Raw genomic sequence first — 18144 nt, 5'->3', positions numbered from 1 at the left:
ACATAGCTTTGGATGTACAGGTCCCCATGCTGGCTGGGTGCAGCAGATCAGGAGAAGGAACAAGGATGCTTTTCCTACACTTACCATAACAGAAAAGCTCTCTGGGTCCTCTGGTTGCTACATGTAATGGCAGAAAAATCCGACATTGCTTTACAATGCCTCAGCCTCTCTTAGAAGGAAGCAATTTAACAAGGAGTGATACTACTGTTCCTTTAATAAAACATTTTCTGATATCAAGGGGCAAGACACAATTGAAGAATGAACTGTATTACATAGGGTGTGGCACCTGTACAGTTCTGTAGCCTGATCTCAAGAAATGAACTCTCTTCTGTTTGAGAAAGTAATAAACAATGAACAAGCAATGGGTTTGTTGACCATATTCCACAGTAAATGGAGTTAGCAGCATCTGAAAGTACCCAACAGTGAATCCTGCTGGCTCTGCTCCCCAGATTCCAGGCAGAACAGTAAGAGGAGCTTGTGGAAGTAACCTCATTTCACTTGCTAAAAATATTTGCAAAAATAAGGGTTTGCAAAAATACTGCCTGAAACTTTTCAGTGCTTTAGGTTCCTACTTCTGCTTCTCTACTACGAGCAATATGTTTCCCTTCTTGGTGCTTTGATAAAAGGCTCAAATCCTGGTGGGAGTTTCAAATTTGCCAATGGAATAGAATATTCATACCTGCGGTTCTGTTATTCTAGTTGGCTGCCCTGTCTGTGTTATTCTGTGAATACTGTGTGAGATCTCAGGGACTGGTATAACAGCAGCTTGTCTTTGGAAGCAGCACTAATATTACAAATTTTGATCATTAGTGTGCCAAATGGTTTTTAGGCAATTTTGGATGATCCCTGTGCCAACAGGTAAAAGGAGCACTGCTCAGCAGAACAGGCTTTCAGCAAGAAATACAAGCCTGACTAACAACAGAATGTCTTGGGCTTGGGAGGGGGACAGGGCTCTGCAGGATAGTGTGCAGAAGGCTATCACAGTGCAAGCAGACTTTGTAGAGGTCAGCTGGAAAGGGAGGACACTGCGACATGGACTTGTTCCATAAAACTTCAGGAGCTTAGTTAAAAACACTTAAATGAGAATCAATGCGGATAAAGAGCAAAAAATCGTGCGCTGAATCACCCTTTAAAATGGCCAGAGAGAAACAGGACACGAAAAGCAGTTCAGATTTCTCTCTGTTAATGGAAGGATGAGCAGAGCAATGCAGAAGTGCTCCCACTGCTAGCTAAAGCACTCCCAGTTAAGTATGCAGCAATGGATGAGATAAGCCACAGCTCGCTGCCCAATCCTCCAGGGACACCTTGGTGAGAGATAATGCACTGCTGCAGCCCGGTTACCTCAAGGCATCGACGTCATATTTACCACACAGGCACAGAGGACTTAAGCAGCAGGGTCTATATAGCTCAAAAGCATCAGCCTCAGAGCTCAGGGGAAAAATAAAGGATCAAGATATTCGTGGAAAGACTTATATTCTTAGACTAACCTCAGTATATGGTGGAAGTTCAATGTATTTTTCTTTTCCACGACTCAGGAGCTGAGACTTGGGGAAGGATTCCATTAGACAATCCCTTCTCATTTTCTCCACTGCTGCAGTAAATGGTTGTGAAAAAATTAAGCTCAAATGGTAAGTTCCTCTTCAGGGCTTAATTCTGTGGAAGGCCATATCTTCTTACGAAAAGGAAGCCTCTCTGACATCCACAGCCAGAAGTGTTAGCATCTTTTCCCCCTCATTCACAAGATAAAGAGCCCTACAATCTCTAAATGTATTGCAAATGGACTTCACTGTTTACACCTTATCTTCATGCCTGGAGGAGAATGCAGGCCACAGCATCTTGGTGAAATGACCTTTAAAATCATCTTATGCTGCAGTGGAAAGAGACAAGATGCCCCAGGGCAAAGCTGAGAATCCTCTGGCTCAACCTCTAAAAGTTCACCATGGCAGAGGGAATAGAGGGGAAGAGAGAATGCAGAAATACGCAGTTGACAAATCAACTGATCTCCCAGGATGATTGAGATGGACTTCCCATTACAATATAAAATACAATGGGGGAAATATTTGGAGTGGACCTGGGTTGAGAATATGACTTCCTTCACAGCAGGTGAAGAAACTTCAGACAGAACTGTTTGTTCACCATTTTTCAGAGAGATAAACCAAAGGATTTAAATCCCCCTCAAACAGAAGAGGAACTGTCTCCCAGCTGCCTAGCAAGTGCTATGCACATGAAACCCTGAGGGAAGCTAGAAAGGATCTAAGAGGACTAAGTGTGAAGCAAGGACAATTTCTTGAACTGGGTCAGTCCTGGACTTGAGAGAGTCCCAGCTATACTTCTCTGAAGTCCTTAGGGAAAAAGAAAGCCAATACTTAAAGAGACGACATCTTTGGTGCTTGCATTCAGCCGGCAGCTTTTTGTAATGACGTTTTTGGGCTCTGATCCCTGAATTACTGTGAAGTTTTGCCTTCAGCACCTAAACATATTAAGAGGCCGTTTCTGTGACACAAGGCAGCTCAAGGCTCCGTGAAGGACATCAGGACTTCAGAGTGCTTGGTGCAGAGATCTCTTTTCAAAATAGGACAGAGACTTCTATAAATAGCCCTCAGCAATCAGAAAGCTTCAGCTGTTACATATGTTCTCTATACAAAGTCCTCAGCAAAGGTTTCAATCAGCATAAACCAAGGTTCAATAAAGGTTTGAATCAAAGGCCTAGCCCTATAAACAGTCAATTTAGTGCCATGAAAGATGACATTTATTGAACTCCTATTTCCGTCCAAGCAATCCAATGGTGCTTGAATTTTAATCCATTCCTCAACGGATGATTGGAGCAAGCATAAAATAAAATGTCTGAATAAAACAGAAATATCAGTCATCAAATCTGCTGTCAAGGTTTCTTGCGGCCAGTGCAACCACAGTAAAGCTGAGGGTTATGTCAAAGTACACTGGAAATTTGCTGCAGCCAAGCCATTTGTAAGCAAGGTTCTCTAATAATGCCTCAGGTTTCTTTTTCACCCTGTAGAGGAGAGTTTCAGAGCGTTATTGCAGTAAGGTAGACTTTGTTCCCTTTGTCACTGTAAAGCTCCATTTGTAACAGGCAAGCTTAGAGTCTGAGACCATTTTCTACTGAGAGTTGTTTAGCACTTTCAATTTCCTATCGAGATGTGATCAAACCAACAGGAGTTGCCTATAGCATCTATTTCTACAAGTGACTCTGGGAGGGCTCCAAAAAATATGCAATACATAACAAACATTGCACAAAAAGATCAATGACTGAAATATTTGCAGCTGTGCTGCAGCATTCAACAAGCTCTCAACTAGAGTGCATCCGTACTATCTGTTGTGCAGAAGCATTTGCACTCCCCATTGCATATGTCCTTTACACTGTACTTTACCCAGCTTCAGAGTCAGTTCATGGGTTATTCATTCTGCCCCACCTAAAGACCTACAAAGCTGTCAGAGTGGAACAGATTTCTAAAGATGTCTCTGCAGGGTCTGTGAAAAAGCCTGCTCCAACTGCTGTGACTCTGTAGCTGCTAGGGATCAGCACTTGTGAGTAGGGATCTGTTTGCAAGGGAGGCCAGAAGAAGTCAAAAGATAGGGCCAAATATTACATCTTGCTTTCTCACCCTGAGCCAAAGAAAGAATGTCCTCGGGATGCTCATTGCAGTCTACTGTAATGGTGCATACAAATCAAACTCAAGTGACACATCCCTCTCTCCTGACACCTATTCCAGACCCACTGAGGTTACTAGATAGCATGAGTGCATCTGATGTGCCTAACAGTGCCAGTTAAACCATGCACAGGCATGTCCTCAGGGAGGGCTGTCAGAAAAAACTCTTCACTAGGTCATTTTCATGTGCTATTTCAGTGCCCAATGAAGAGTCCTAGAGAGAGCAATGCCTGCACAAAAGACTCTGGACAAAAGGGATGCCATAGGCCTCACTTGCCTTCCCCCAAAACTGGAAGGAAACAGACCCAGCAGCATTTACTGATCTGGACAAGCCCAGTAGAAGTAGCTGCTTGAAAAACATACAAAATAGCACCGACCAACCTTTCTCAGCTGTGCAACAGGGCAAGAAAGTAATGACCTCATTTCAGGAATACTGACAGCAATTTTGCATTTGACATCAGTGACATATTGAATTTAAAAGGCAGCACCAATTGCAGAACCCTTTCATCTATCATTAACAACCTGGAAGTTATTAATCTATTTAATTTTAAGTGTAGCTTGGTGTCTGAGGACAGGATTTTGATTGTTAATATTTGACAAGCACAGACTTGTCCATTATTATGTTTTGGAGTCAAATGGAAGTGCTGAGAATTGATGGGCAACTCTTAAGCCATCTCTCTCATTGCCTAAGGGAGCTCTTTTTAACGCTCCAATCTTAATATGCTATCTCCCAACCCTTATCCTGGAAGAGCACCCCTGTATTAATCTAGTGCAAGATCAATATTCCAGCATTCATTCTCAGAAATATTCTTGCTTTTTACCTGACCATCCACCCCAGAAAAACCCAAAACCCACCAACTAACCAACCCAAAAAAGAAAACCGTAAAAAACCCACAAAAAACCAACAATGGTCATTTGAATTCTGCTATCAAAAAATACACCTAGGATGAGCACAATACAATTTGCAAGCTCCAGCTGGTATGAAAATTCAGCATTGATATGAACTGAAATTAAAATTCAGTACCACATAGATTTGTATTAATGAAGAATCAATTAACAGGAAAATAGCAAATCAATCTACTGTGAGTGGGTGTTTATGGGATCAGCCTTATATAAACCTCATGGAAAAGGTCACAACAGACCAGCAATGAGTACCCTATAGTCTGTGAGGTTCATTCAGAAATCTGAAGCAGCAAAAAAAAAACATAGGCAAGGAAAACCTACAAATGAACTTTTGAACTCTCCAAGAAGGCAGTTCTGTCAGGGGAAGAGCAAGTTAGGATTCGATTTTCTGAGAAACAACCAATTTTCATATGGGATTGGAAAAGGTTTCATTTCAAATAAGAGAAAGAAAATTGGGTTCTGAAGCTATATTGCAAAAGTGAGAGATAGAACTAGGACCCAAATATTAAGACAATATTAACAGAAGCCCTCCCTTTTTGAAAAACCATCAAAAGGTGGTACAAATATGATTTTTATCTTCTTTCTTTTTAATGTAATGGCCACCTGACTTCCCAGTTGCTTGAAAGAACCATTACTTCCTGCATTTTTTATCCTTTTATTATTTTACTGCACCACATGGCTGCACACATAATTAAGGATTTAAATAATGAATAGATATTAGCATTATGTAAATCATCATCATTTTCCATTAATGGGAGCTAGTGGTAACTGCCTGTGAATCACAAGCATTAGAAGTTACACAGACTTATACATTTTTAAATTTGAAACTGTATGCCTATTATAAATTACAATCAAAGCAGCTCTTTTGACTACTCTTAAATTGTTCCCAGCTCAATCTGTTGCACATCTGTTAGCTAAACTTTATGTCCAAGGCCCTTAAAAAATATGGAATATATTAGTATCTTGAATTAGGAGAACATAGAGTGCTCAAACTCTGATTATCCTAACCAAAATTAAAACCTCCAAGTTAACATTATGTATGTCTGTTCAAATTACACTTAGCTAAGGTCAGTTATGAAAAACAATTGCCATCTCACCACTTACTGATCTCATCTGTCTTTTTTAATAAACTCATTACCGAGCTATAATTGGAGCAGTTCACTTAGGCCAGGTCTGGAAAGCATTGCTTTTCTTAATTCTTCTTGCTCTGCCTATTTCCACTGTGGCTTGGGGCTTAATCCACTGACACTCCAAATAATGAATTCAACAAACAGGCATGACAACAAAGTCTGTTCTGAATGGTACACTGCATAGTTTTCTTGTTCTACATAAACACGTTTTAATACCAGCTTCAGTAAAAGATATAAATCAGCAGCAAAGGCTAATGGGACACCCTTGTACATCACCCTGGAGTACTCAGCAACGAGGTTCACTGTGCAGCCATCCATATGCCTGTGGTATTAATGACAAATGTTCTTAAGCTACATTTCTTGTAACATCATTTCTTTTCACAGTTCATGCAAAGAGACCAGAAAATCCAGTGCTAACAGATTGGACTGCTGATGAAAAGAGGATTTGGAGAATGCAGTCTAGAACTGGAAGCTAGGCCCCTCATCTACTCTGTCTCTTCAGCTTCTCCCAGCACAGCCATTCTCCTGTTCCGTAGGATAAGACTGGCTGTGGAGAAGTCTGTTGGGAGAAGTTCCATGTTCCAGTTAGACAGGTACAGAGACCCTACAGTGGACACTAATATTACTCTACTTAGAGCTCCTTCATGTCTTTCAGAAATTTTTGTCCCTGCTACACTTCCTTTAACCATCTTCCCTATAGTCTATTTTCTAAACATCAAAACCCAAGATCTGAATATTTCCAAAAATACACATTTCTGAATATCAGATTATGAAATTAATTTATTGTTAAAAGAAATTATATCAGTCAACAAGTAGACAAGTAGCAAAAGACTTGCCTAACCTGCGTTTTTAGTGATGAATGAGAGGGAAAGTGAATAGTAGCTTGGAGTGGTATGGCAAGGGTAACTTGGCTGTATTGTCCATGATACATAATGCCTGGCAGAAGATTGATACAAAAAGAGAATTGAGATAATATTAGCTGCTTGATAGCATATATGACATATGTCAGTTCCTCAAATCTTGTCTTATCTCAGATCTGCTTTGATAAAGCAGGACAGCATTTTGAAATCAAAGCCATGAGAACTATTAAAGCAGCACAGAGCTGTGTTACTTGCTGAAACGAGCTCCTTGCTCACCAGCCCAGTACTACTGATAGTACTACAGGTTGGCTTTACACCTGTGCCAGATGGACTTGTCTACACGACATTAGAAAAAGAAATAACACCCAGAGAAATTTACAGTTTGAGCTAATGAAAAGCAGACATTAGTTGCTGGGTCTTAATTCAGGCTGCTGCTTCTCCTGACAGAACTCCCATACCTGATGCACAACAAAACACCAAAGGCAAGTTATGCAATCGTGCTCCAAATGTTACACAATGTTGATTGCCAATAATATGCTAATCCTAATTGGGAACATCAAAACAAACATTTGCAAAATGTCATTCAGTGAGCCAGTGTTCCATAAGCCCCTACTGCTAGTTAGGATCTAGAGAGCTAAGCCTTTCCAACTTAGTTTAGTTTGTCCTGCTTAGGTGTAATTGCCATATTAGAGACTTTCAGCATGAAAGAAAAGCAGACAGAAGTTGATTGATAACTTTAGACTTAAAAAACCCCCAAACGTGGGAATTTACTGGCTTGTTCAAAACATAGGTAAGGCACTTAAATTATTAAAACACAAAAGATATGACTAGAAGGACAATCTATAGTGTAGTCTGTCACATTTCCAGATTCCACACAGAGGCTTATCCCCTTTCTCCCTTCTATAAACCCTTTTGGCTCCATAAGGTCGGTGAGACTTAGCTTTGTGTGTTTAATGTTTCCCTCACCCAGCACATATGTACTCAATATTGAAAGTAGAACATATCTGCTCTGTATTGATCACTCCATAAAGAACACACAAAATAACTTCCTCTGGTCCAGAAAAAGACCCTTTAGGGATGGAACACCTCTGCTCCTTTTATTTCAGAAATGGACTGGTTTTTCTCTGAACAGGAATTCTGCTAAAAGAAAACTGCAGTTCTTACTTGTCTTCAAACTTGTGGAATGAGAAAAAAAAAGAGGTCTTTGGCTTCCACAAGATGCAATGAACTTAAATATCACTAAATCCATTCCAGAACACAGCTCCTAGGTGGTCTTTGACTGCAAGAGGAGCAAGATCAGTAAGTGACCAGTCCTTTCAATACAGCCCTCTTGGGATCGGCCATTGCCCTTGGCACGGGTGCCTGTACTAGTTTGAAAACAAACCAGTGGGAGGCACCAAGTCAGAATAACAATTTAATGGAAATTAAAGAAAAGGGAAAAAAAAGGTAAAAGAAAACACTGTCAAACTGACAGAGTCAAGGTACAACCTGAGTCCCAGTTAGGCAGGGTGGTGGTAGCAGTCTGGTAGAATGGTGGCTGCAGTCCTCTGAAGCAGTGATCCTGTAGTAAAACAGTCTGCTCTTCCTCAGGAAGTCCAGTGGTGGCTGTGTAGCTCCTGTCCTCTGGAAATCCAGTGGGAAGCCGGTGTCTCTGGTGTTCAGCCCCAGATTATATCCACGATGGGATGCTTGGTTCCTCCCTCTGGGTGGAGCATCTCACAATGGGGTAATGAGTCATGAGGCAAAGTGTTGATTAGGCTCATTAACAGAAGATAGTCCGGAGGGAGTTATCTCTGAGTCAGGCGGCAGGACAATGATGGGCAATTAACAGAAAGATAGTCTGGGGGGAGGAGGCAAGGAAACACTGCCCCACCTGATTTCATTTGCTGATGGGGATGGTAATAGAATACACTGCAACCCAGGACAGTGCCAAATGAAAAAGAGAATCAAACCTGTCCAAAACAAATCCAAACTTCAGCTCCAGAGAAAATCTCATTATTAGCATGCTCAAACATACACAGGCAGTATGGAAAGTTCCACTTTTCCTGCAAAGAAGAGCTAATGGATCTGCCCTGAAGGTCCCCTGAGGGAAGAGCTGTTATAAGGGCTGGCAATAGTCACAGTCACAGCCACATCACCTCACTCAGAAGGTTACAGTATTTCTGTTTCTGGACCTGGAAAGAACCCAGGGCAGCAGAAATGGAAAAAGGAATGTTAATAAACCTGTCATCAATATGAGATGCATTGCTGACTCCAGGGAGGCCCCCACCAGCAGCAAGGGCAATCCTCCCCAGCATCATACAACTACGTTGTGACCTTTCCACACATACAAGTAAGGCCTCAAAAACTACAGCACACAGCAGAAAGAGAGCAAAAGAGGTCAAAACTGCCCACTGATGTTAAGAACTCTGAAGTAGCATGGGAGTTGTTAGATGAAAATGCTTGAGCAATCTTGGCAAGCAGACTCAGATACCACTATACAGAGGAAAGAAAGCAAGTTTGGACTGGCATTCAGCTGAGACATTCCCAATATTGCATGGGACTAATAATTTTCTGTATGAATTTTTATTATTCCCTCAGAGTCATGGAAAGAATAAATACGAGGTTTCATTTCACTTTAATGATTTTCAGAATGAGGCTCTGAAGAGAAAGTCAGAAAGCAAAAATTAGTGTTTCGTTATCTCTTGTAGTTTGCTCTGTGATACTGCCTCTAATCCCCAGCCCTGAGTGAGGAGTTCTGTGAGCTAAATCATCAGCTTGGGGATGGAAAGGGCCTGCCCCACATGTAATCTGTTAGGTAGGCAATGGACAGGCAACAAAACCTGAGGGAACAAACTTCCCAGCAAGATTTGGTGGACTGAGCATCATGGGGAATACTTACATCACTTTAAAGTGTTTCATTAAGAGCCCTGGATAAGTAGAGTAGGAAAGACAATGGCATTTAAGTGTATTCAGAACAATGAAATCATGATATAACTAAACCGGATTTTTCCTTACACTGCCCAAGCACTGCAAAACTACTAAGACCAGCTAAGTCCAGATTGTAACAGAAATATAAAGGTCCTGGTTTAAAATACACCTATCATGACTATTGATGACATCAGAAAATGCTTAGTGATGGATGAATGTTTATCGTTGTATCCCTGGACTGTACACAATCAGGCAAATAATTAGCTTCAGTCCTCTCTGTTGAATGTGTTTGAGTGGTGAGTGAAGAATTCATAGAAATGAACTTAAGTCTCTTAACTGCTGTCAGAAAAACCTCAGCTGGTAGCAGAGACCACCACTCAATGACAAGCACAATCTTTTAGATTTAGGCCAGATCAAACCCGGGGCCTTTGATGATGAACAAGTAGATTTGGTCAAAAACTATTTCATTCCACAAATAATTACTCAGATCATTTTTCCTCTAATACCACCGAGTCCAAAGTCTGAGTCATTCCACAGAGTTCAGGAATCCCTGGGACCATTTTCAGGCTCTGAAAGATCACAGAGATTGAAGGATATGGCAGACTAGGAAGGAGGTGAAATGAGAACACCCCTCTCTTCCCATTTCAGTTCCTTCCCCTCCCCTGCCATGCCCTCTGGCAAGGAGAGGAAAACAATGAGTGTGGCACATGTAGCACTCAAGGAAATATCAGTGCACTAATGGCTGCCTTTTCCACAAGCCAGCCACACAGAATTTGAGCTGAAGATGAAATACATCAATGGAGGGTTTATTTTTCTGACTGAGTTGACAGAAACAAATGAGCAGGTCATGTATTCAATCTCTCAGACAACACAGGAATGCTTCATTTGCTATAAAGGTCAAAAACAGTGACCTGGTTAAAGGCTAAGTGTTTTTCTAAAGGTGAAACACTGACAAAAGCAAAACATCATTTATTTTTAATTAACTATCAGAAAGGTATTTGATTCTTCTCTAAGCACACCACAAGCACAGTATTATTCCTGTACCTGCTTATCTCTAGCAAAAAGGTATCACTGCCTAGTGATCTGGAAAGTGTTGTGCAGGAAACAGGTTGAGCAACACTGCAGAGTCACTGCTGATGGAGGAGCCCATCATCACCTTCCCAAGGATCTCAATTCCTTAGGGTGAGCTAGGCACAAGAGTGGCAACAAAAAGTATTCCATGTGCTTAACTAAGAGCTTTTCCAGATTTGCTCCAAGGCCATATCTGTGGCAGCTGTACGTGAGATGGGGCCAAGCAGTTAAGAGGTCTGTTCCCATAATAGGGAGGGGGCTGCCAGGCTCTCACATCCCAGCCGTGCGGATGCTCTGGCACTAAATACAGAGGCAAGCCCCATAAGCCAGCAATTTGCATTTATCCAAGATGGATCAACTATGACAAGAGACACCAAAAGATTCATATTTAAAATAGCCAGCTGCTCATATCTGCAGGAGCACTTGCAGGATGGGTACATCCCAGACTTAGCCTCTTGTTAGGGCTGGTTCAGAGTTTGGGTCTCCCTAACCCCAAGCCAGTCCATCCTACTGTCTGACATTCAGCATCTGGCTATATTTTGACAGCCCTAAATTTCAGAAACATTTATGCCTCAAAAACTTCACCAAAGTAAATAAACTAATGAAACAAAATAACATTTTTGGCAAATCAATATTTTCTATTTCACTAAAAACACCCCAGACTGCTAAAACTGTGAGACTATCTTCAAATGCCTCTTACATCTCCTTGGGAGAAATATCTTTTAGTATTCTTCTCATGAGGCACTAGATTGTGACTTAGACCTTGAAACTCTGCAGCAGGGCTGAAAAACACAGGTATTTAATATGGATGCATAGGCATATGCACAAAGCTCTACCTGAAACTCAGACTCAACAAGGTGATGCTCAAAATTACTTTTTATAACTTTAAGCATTAGAAAATAAAAGAGGTAATTCACTGCACTATACTGAATATTGGACACAATGCTGATAAAAATCACAATGGCTTTTAAAAGGGGGCCATTTTCCTTCTGTTCTCGACATTCTTACAAAGAAAATCTTATATACAGATTTTGATCCACATCCCACCTAAAACCAGCTGTAGCTTGCTATTCCTCCTTATTAAGAAAATACTGTTCTGAAAGTTGGCATTCTTAAGACAGAATATAATTTTTTTGAGAAGCCCAATGTCTTGAAGTCTCACAAAACCTTCCCATCCATGAGCATGAAGCAGGGGACATTTCATGTCCCACAACGCACAGCAGAACAATCTTATCTGAATAGCTACTATTTTCTGTGACAATTTGCTTGCATTCAGACAAGATTATTTCCCTGATCTTGTCAGGCCACAAATACATGAAATAAGCAGAGACAACAGCTCACATAATTACTGCAGCCACAACCTGTGATTAAAGGTGTCCCAGACACAACTTTGTCACTGGCTGCATTCAAGTTTAAACATTTTTCCCCTAAACGAACCTTGTATCTTCTTCACTCTCCTCTTTTTTAATTAAAGCTTCTCTTTAAGATAATCTTCAGATGCACCAAGGAGTATTCCCCTCTGGTATTTTATTGTGGAGTAATGAACTACTCTTGGTGGTTTCCCAGATCTCTTGCCAATGTAACCATGGAGACCTTGCCAGCTGCTGCAACATCTTGAGGAATTTTGTCTCTCTCACTAACTTCCCCCATGGCAAAATCGTTACCCAAAATTGGCTGCAGGATTTTTTTCATTTTTGAAACTCTCACTAGCTTACATGCTAATTATGCCAACAGTTGGATATATTGCTCATTATTAAATAGCAGTATTTGCTATTTATGTAATAAGAGCATGCAGAGGAAATGCACAGATGTTATTAGGGAAATGCCTTTATTCTAAAGTGTCCAAGGGATAAGACTCCATGACACCCCATTTTTATAAAATAGTACCTGAAAATAAAAATGCTCAATTAGCTGAAACAAAAAGCTGTCTACATCCACTTTCAGATGACGTTAGAGCACAGCTACCGAATGAGAACAGTATGGACTCTCGAGTCAAAGGATCCAGAAGCATTGCCAGACTTGCATTTAACTGGTGCACCTACAACCATAGAAAAACGTCCAGTTTACCACCACATCTTTCCAGCATTCTTCATGTGGTGAAGGTCAGAAGGAAAATTAAAGCAGGATGGCAAGGGGAAATAAAGGTGAGGAAAGGAGAAAGCACCATGCATTCTCTTAAACCTTAACTATTGTGCTTTTCCTCTCTCTCTGTTACAGATGTCTCACCGAGAGCCTGATCCCATTACAAGGCAAAGAAAGAGAAGAAACGAAGGGAAAGAGTGAAAGGACCAAGATGAGAAGAAGCTCTTTCTTACTACTCTTCTTGTTCCACAGTAGGGACATGGCCTGCCCAAACCGGCTGGAATCTTTTGCAACAGTTCTATAAACCAACAGGTGAAAGTACAGTGAAAAGCAAAACTTTAAGCATTCCAGCAGAAGCTAGTCCAATCTTTGTCTGGATGATGGACAACAAGTTCTGCCCATTTCTCTGGTGCTGAAGTTACTAGTTGCAGCCAACACCAGGTGCAGAAACCAAATTTGTTTATTTTGCTGCTGTTATATTAGCCCCTTAAGAGGCATTTATTTCTAACTCTTTTCAAGGAAACATGATCATACTTCAAGAACAAGAACTCCTGCAGTCAGCCCACCTCACCTATTTTGTGCTCTTTTTCAATTTTTAATTTGAACAAAGGCTTCAAAAGCATTCTTCCTCTCAAACAGCCCTAAGAAAAAATAAAGCAAAAAAAGTAATATTGACTGATTATGCCTTATTTAACCCTTCACATTTCAAGCACTGCAATGATTTTTTTAGCTTTTCCTATTGCACTTATAAATTAAAGGTAGCAACTATTTCTCACAGACATTGAAAAAGAACAGAAAAAGCACCTGCCCCCAAAACTCACATAAAACAGCCTCGGCTACATCTAATAGCACCTGTCCACAGCTTGGCATATTTTCAAATATGATCCAGTGCAACTAACCCCTCTGGTCGGCGGTTTGAGATCCAAGAAAATAAAGAAATGTTCAGATCCACTTAAACCACATAAGAGGCAGCGACAGGAAAGGGACAGCCTGTGGTAAATGGAAAACTTTTCTGGCATTGCTGTGCCCATGGATATTGACAGAAAACAAGGGAAGAGGAGAGTTGCATGGACTATAAGGAAAAGACCTGTCAAGAAGTGTTGATAGCCTGAAGAGCCTGTCAGGATATCTTAGTGTTTAGAAAAGCTGGAGAAAATTCCACTTAAGTGAGGCCAAAACCAACCAGTTTTCCACCAGCATTTCCAGTCTGGTATGTTACAGAATCTGCTGGAATTGCAAAACACTACTGCTAGTTCAAGATGCTCCAGCTTCTACTCCAGCCATATTGTTTCTTGCTAGAATTTCCCCCATTCCCACATGGTTTTAGGTAGATCATAAAGTGCACAGCTTCTGGGGCCTTTATAGCAAAGAAGGGCTTTACCTACACCGTGCTGCCAAGTGAATGGCACTGTCACTTCAGAGCCCAAAACCATAGGTCTGGGTATCTTTTACAGGTAGTGGAACATTTGCTGAAGCCCTAGTTTTACTTTCAGAGTACATGAAGACACCTAGTTACTGCCAGTTTTATGTGATAAGTTTAGAATCCGTTCTAACGCAAGATGGGGAGTGTTCACGCTGTACTAACATGCTGCAGTGATGTAGAGCTGTCCAACTTGAAGCAACCCTTGTTCTACTTCAAAGCTCTCAAGGAAAGCTGAAGTATATTAAGTGCACAGCAGCTTGTTAAGCATGGGCAATCTTTGCTGAAGCAGCTCTTTGCCTGCATTTTATGAAGATGTACATGTCAGTCAAAAAGGAAGAAGGGGGACGCCAGGCCTTTTTTTAAAGCTCACAAGGAGAATGTGCTAAATAACAACAGCTCAGAAAGTTCTGCCTCTCTGCCAGCCAAGTCTCTGATCAATTTATTAGTGAAAATCATTGACAATGGTGGTGTGAACAGGCCCCTCATGAAAATTGATCAATGGACTACAGCAGTAGCCTCAAATTTTGAGTTAGTTCCTCCCTCCCTCAAATCCTCCCCCTTCCAGCCTAAGAGCTGTCATAGGGCCTAGTCACAAACAGAAGCCATAAATGATCCTCACCCACCATAAAGATTATATAAAATGAAGTTGTTTAATTACTTTGATGAGAATCTCCATGTTTAGGGTAGGAAAAGATTTCATACACATGGCTTTACAAGTGGAAAAGAGCAGGCGAACACCTTTCAATAGTTCAGTCATGTCTTGGATGTGTGTGCATCAGGGCAAGGAGGTCACCCTTCCAGGGAAAAGAAAATGTAGTAACAGAGAAGGGAGGGAGATGTCAAAAATACATGCTGAGAAAGAATCAATAATCTGGAGCAAAGTAGGAGAAATTGAACAAACCCATCTGAGCATATTTTCCTGCTCTAGCCAAGCATCTTTACTGAAGAGAGAAGACAGAGCATGCAGTAGGCATGAGCTCAAGTTTGCCAAGGGGATACAAGGAGAGCCAGAGGCTTACCACAAAGCACCTTTCAAAGGCGATCTTGCAGTTATTGAAGTAGGCATATTGCTTCATATCCTTTTCTTTACTTTTGTCACTATGAACACCATTTACACCAACTTTGTCCCTTTCACATTTCATAAATATATGAAATATATTTATATGTATATATATTTATTTAAATATATATATATTTACATGTATATATACACACAGTTCCTTTAGACTTTAACTTGGCCTGAACTAAAAGTTCTATGAAGGCAAAAACATTCGTCTGTGTTTGGTGACCATTCACAGAAGATATTCAAAGGAGAAACAACTTCTGCTGAGAAGTTTTAGCCAGGAAACCTCTCTGGCAGGGAGTTGGGTACAAGATAGAAAGCTCCACTAAAAAAAATTGAGGCTCCTTGGAGAGTAAAAAACCCCTGAAAATCATGAATGTGTTTTTAGTGTAAAGGGCAAAAGCCATACTTCCACTGTAAAAGCAAACAAACACACACAAGAAAAAAGCAGACAAAACCAACAATACAACCAAACAACAAAGCAGCAGAAACCCAATGGGTCCTCTAAACACCCTCTGTCTGGGACAGTTAATTTTCTGCCACAATAGCTTATTTTTAGAAGGAGAGCAAAGCAATCCACAATTTTCACAAGTGCTTCACAAGTGAAGATAAACTCTTAATTTTTAACTCACAAGAAGATCGAAAAGTGCTCTGCCATTAAGATTTTTAGTGAAGTTCACTAGCTTTAATTAAGAACATCCTTTCTTCTCCACAGCATCGCCCACCTCCCCCCCTGCCCCCACCTGTCAGCAATGGGAAAAGCCATTCCGCTTTGAGAGCTGGTGTAAATGGACTTCTCACAGTGCTCATCAACAGCCTGCCAGCGCTGCTAATCCCAGCGACTCCAGTGAGCAGAAAGCAAGCCCAAAGCTGACCACTTCTGAAAACCTTGTCTTGTCCAAGTACACACAAAAGTGTTCATTGTAATCAGGATAAGCCAGCACAATTCACATTGCCCTTGTCTCCTAGGAGTGGCCCCTACCAGTCACAAATGTAGTGCAACCTGGGGACTTTTTCTCATCAATTCATATAATACACAGAGTACAGCTGGAGCTCAAATAATTAAACTAGAATTAAGCTAACATGTTAAATCTGATGGTTTTTTTCACTGTGAAAATATCAATTGGGTAAAGTCAAAATGTTTAGAAATGTGTTTGAGCAAAAGATGAAAAACAAAATTCAGAAGAATTTGAGAAAATAACTTGCGTTTTCTGTGGCTTTTTATTTCAAGCCGCCTTTCATTTTATTTTTTAAAGATAAAAAAGTAATTTAATTTTAGGTTGTCCTAAAACAAAATGCAGCTTGTCCTGAAAACAAAAGCCCCTTTCTATTCAATTCAAAGTTTCTTTTTAAATGGGTGCAGATATGACAACAAAAGAAACTGTCTGCTTTTTTCCCCCACCATCAATCGGAAGAGAATATGTCAAGTATGCCAAGGCCACCTGAGCTTTCTTTAGTTACAGAGTAGCTATGTGAAACACATTCCCAACATAAAATATTTTTATTTGCAACAGATGATAAAGTATTAATCAGACTTCAGAAAGAAAATGCAGAGCTGAGCTCCAGACCAAAATCTATCCTGAAAGAATTAGCACACTCTCCTTCAGCAAACTACAGATTTTACATCACTTTGAACCACGTATTCTCCAGGTGTTTATCGATGAATTCACAGCAAATGAACCCCTCATGCGTTCTGTCCAACTTCCAATCTTATTTTCTACCTGTAAGCTTTCCCCCAGTGATCACTAGCTCTAAACACTACAGCTCTTGAGTTTAATGGCACTCCAGCTTAACAAAACTCTTCATGGTCATTAAGACAAAATGACTGAATTAATTCAGAAATTCAAGAGCATTCAGCTGAACTGATATTAAACCTCAAAAACACATGAGCCAAAGTCCATTTAGGAAAAAAAGAAGGCAAAAATGAGTAATAAGAAATAGGCACAATTCAGTTTTAATCTAACTAAAGCAGCTTAAGAAGAAAACACTCTAATGAAGCACTTAATGACTAGTTAAAATTATTTTAACAACTGATGACTTCAGAGAGAATTTAAAAGATAATTTCCCATCAAAAGCCTTATGTAAAGTCACACCTCTACCTATTAAGTCCAAGAGTTTGGGTTGAGTTACTCTGCAAAGCCACATTGTAGAAAAAAGACAAGCAAGCAGTCTAGGGGAAGATAGTATTCTGCTTTTCATATGTTTATGCACATGCGATACACAAACAGAATTCCTTTCGCAGAGGCATAAAACCATCAGACCAGATATCAAGCCCAGTTCTTCTCAGGCATCTCTATAAGACTTACCAGGTTGAGCATGGTCCAGTGTAGAAATTAGTCCAGGCTTCCCCCCCCTTCCCATCCAAATCTCACAAGCCAGAAAATTTCTCCCAACAGGGTATATAAAAAATTTAAGTGTATAAAAATTTTAAGTAGAATGTGACATAGAATTAAAAAGGATCAGGAATCACTAAAATCCTTGTAATATCACAGACTTTGTCACATGGAAATACTAAAATAATTCTAGAAATGAACCAGGATTCATGTTACAGAGAACTCTTGCAACCAATTTCAATTTGAGCTTATAGCATCCTGGGGCTTTCTGAGCATGCATAAGATACCTAAGGACACCTCTTTTCCAGGTAATGCCAATATGCAAATCTTTCCAGGAAGGATGGGGGGGGAGCCCTGCAGAACTTTAATGATACTTCATATAGGTGGCTGCAGCATGCTCAAAATAATCAGTCCATTTCTGCAAATAAACTCACACCCTGTAATTCTATTCTGAGCCCTGAGCAAAATATTGTATTGACTATGTCCTCCTGGACATATTTTGTTCTCTCCTGTTCCTCCAGTAGCTTAAAAAAAGTAAAATGAAGAGAGGTCAGAGGTCTACCCACACCTGCTTAGTGCACTGGGTGAGCAAGTGCAATACCTGTTTCCATAGCAATGCAGAAATCTGCATCACTACAGCTCATCCTCCATCCCCTATCCCCAGTGCCTTGCTTCTCCTTCACAGCCAGATGAGCTGCAGG

This window comes from Corvus brachyrhynchos, unplaced genomic scaffold (genome assembly GCF_000691975.1).
Source record: "Corvus brachyrhynchos isolate BGI_N302 unplaced genomic scaffold, ASM69197v1 scaffold229, whole genome shotgun sequence".
Taxonomy (NCBI): domain Eukaryota; kingdom Metazoa; phylum Chordata; class Aves; order Passeriformes; family Corvidae; genus Corvus; species Corvus brachyrhynchos.
This window is presented reverse-complemented; position numbering follows the sequence as displayed.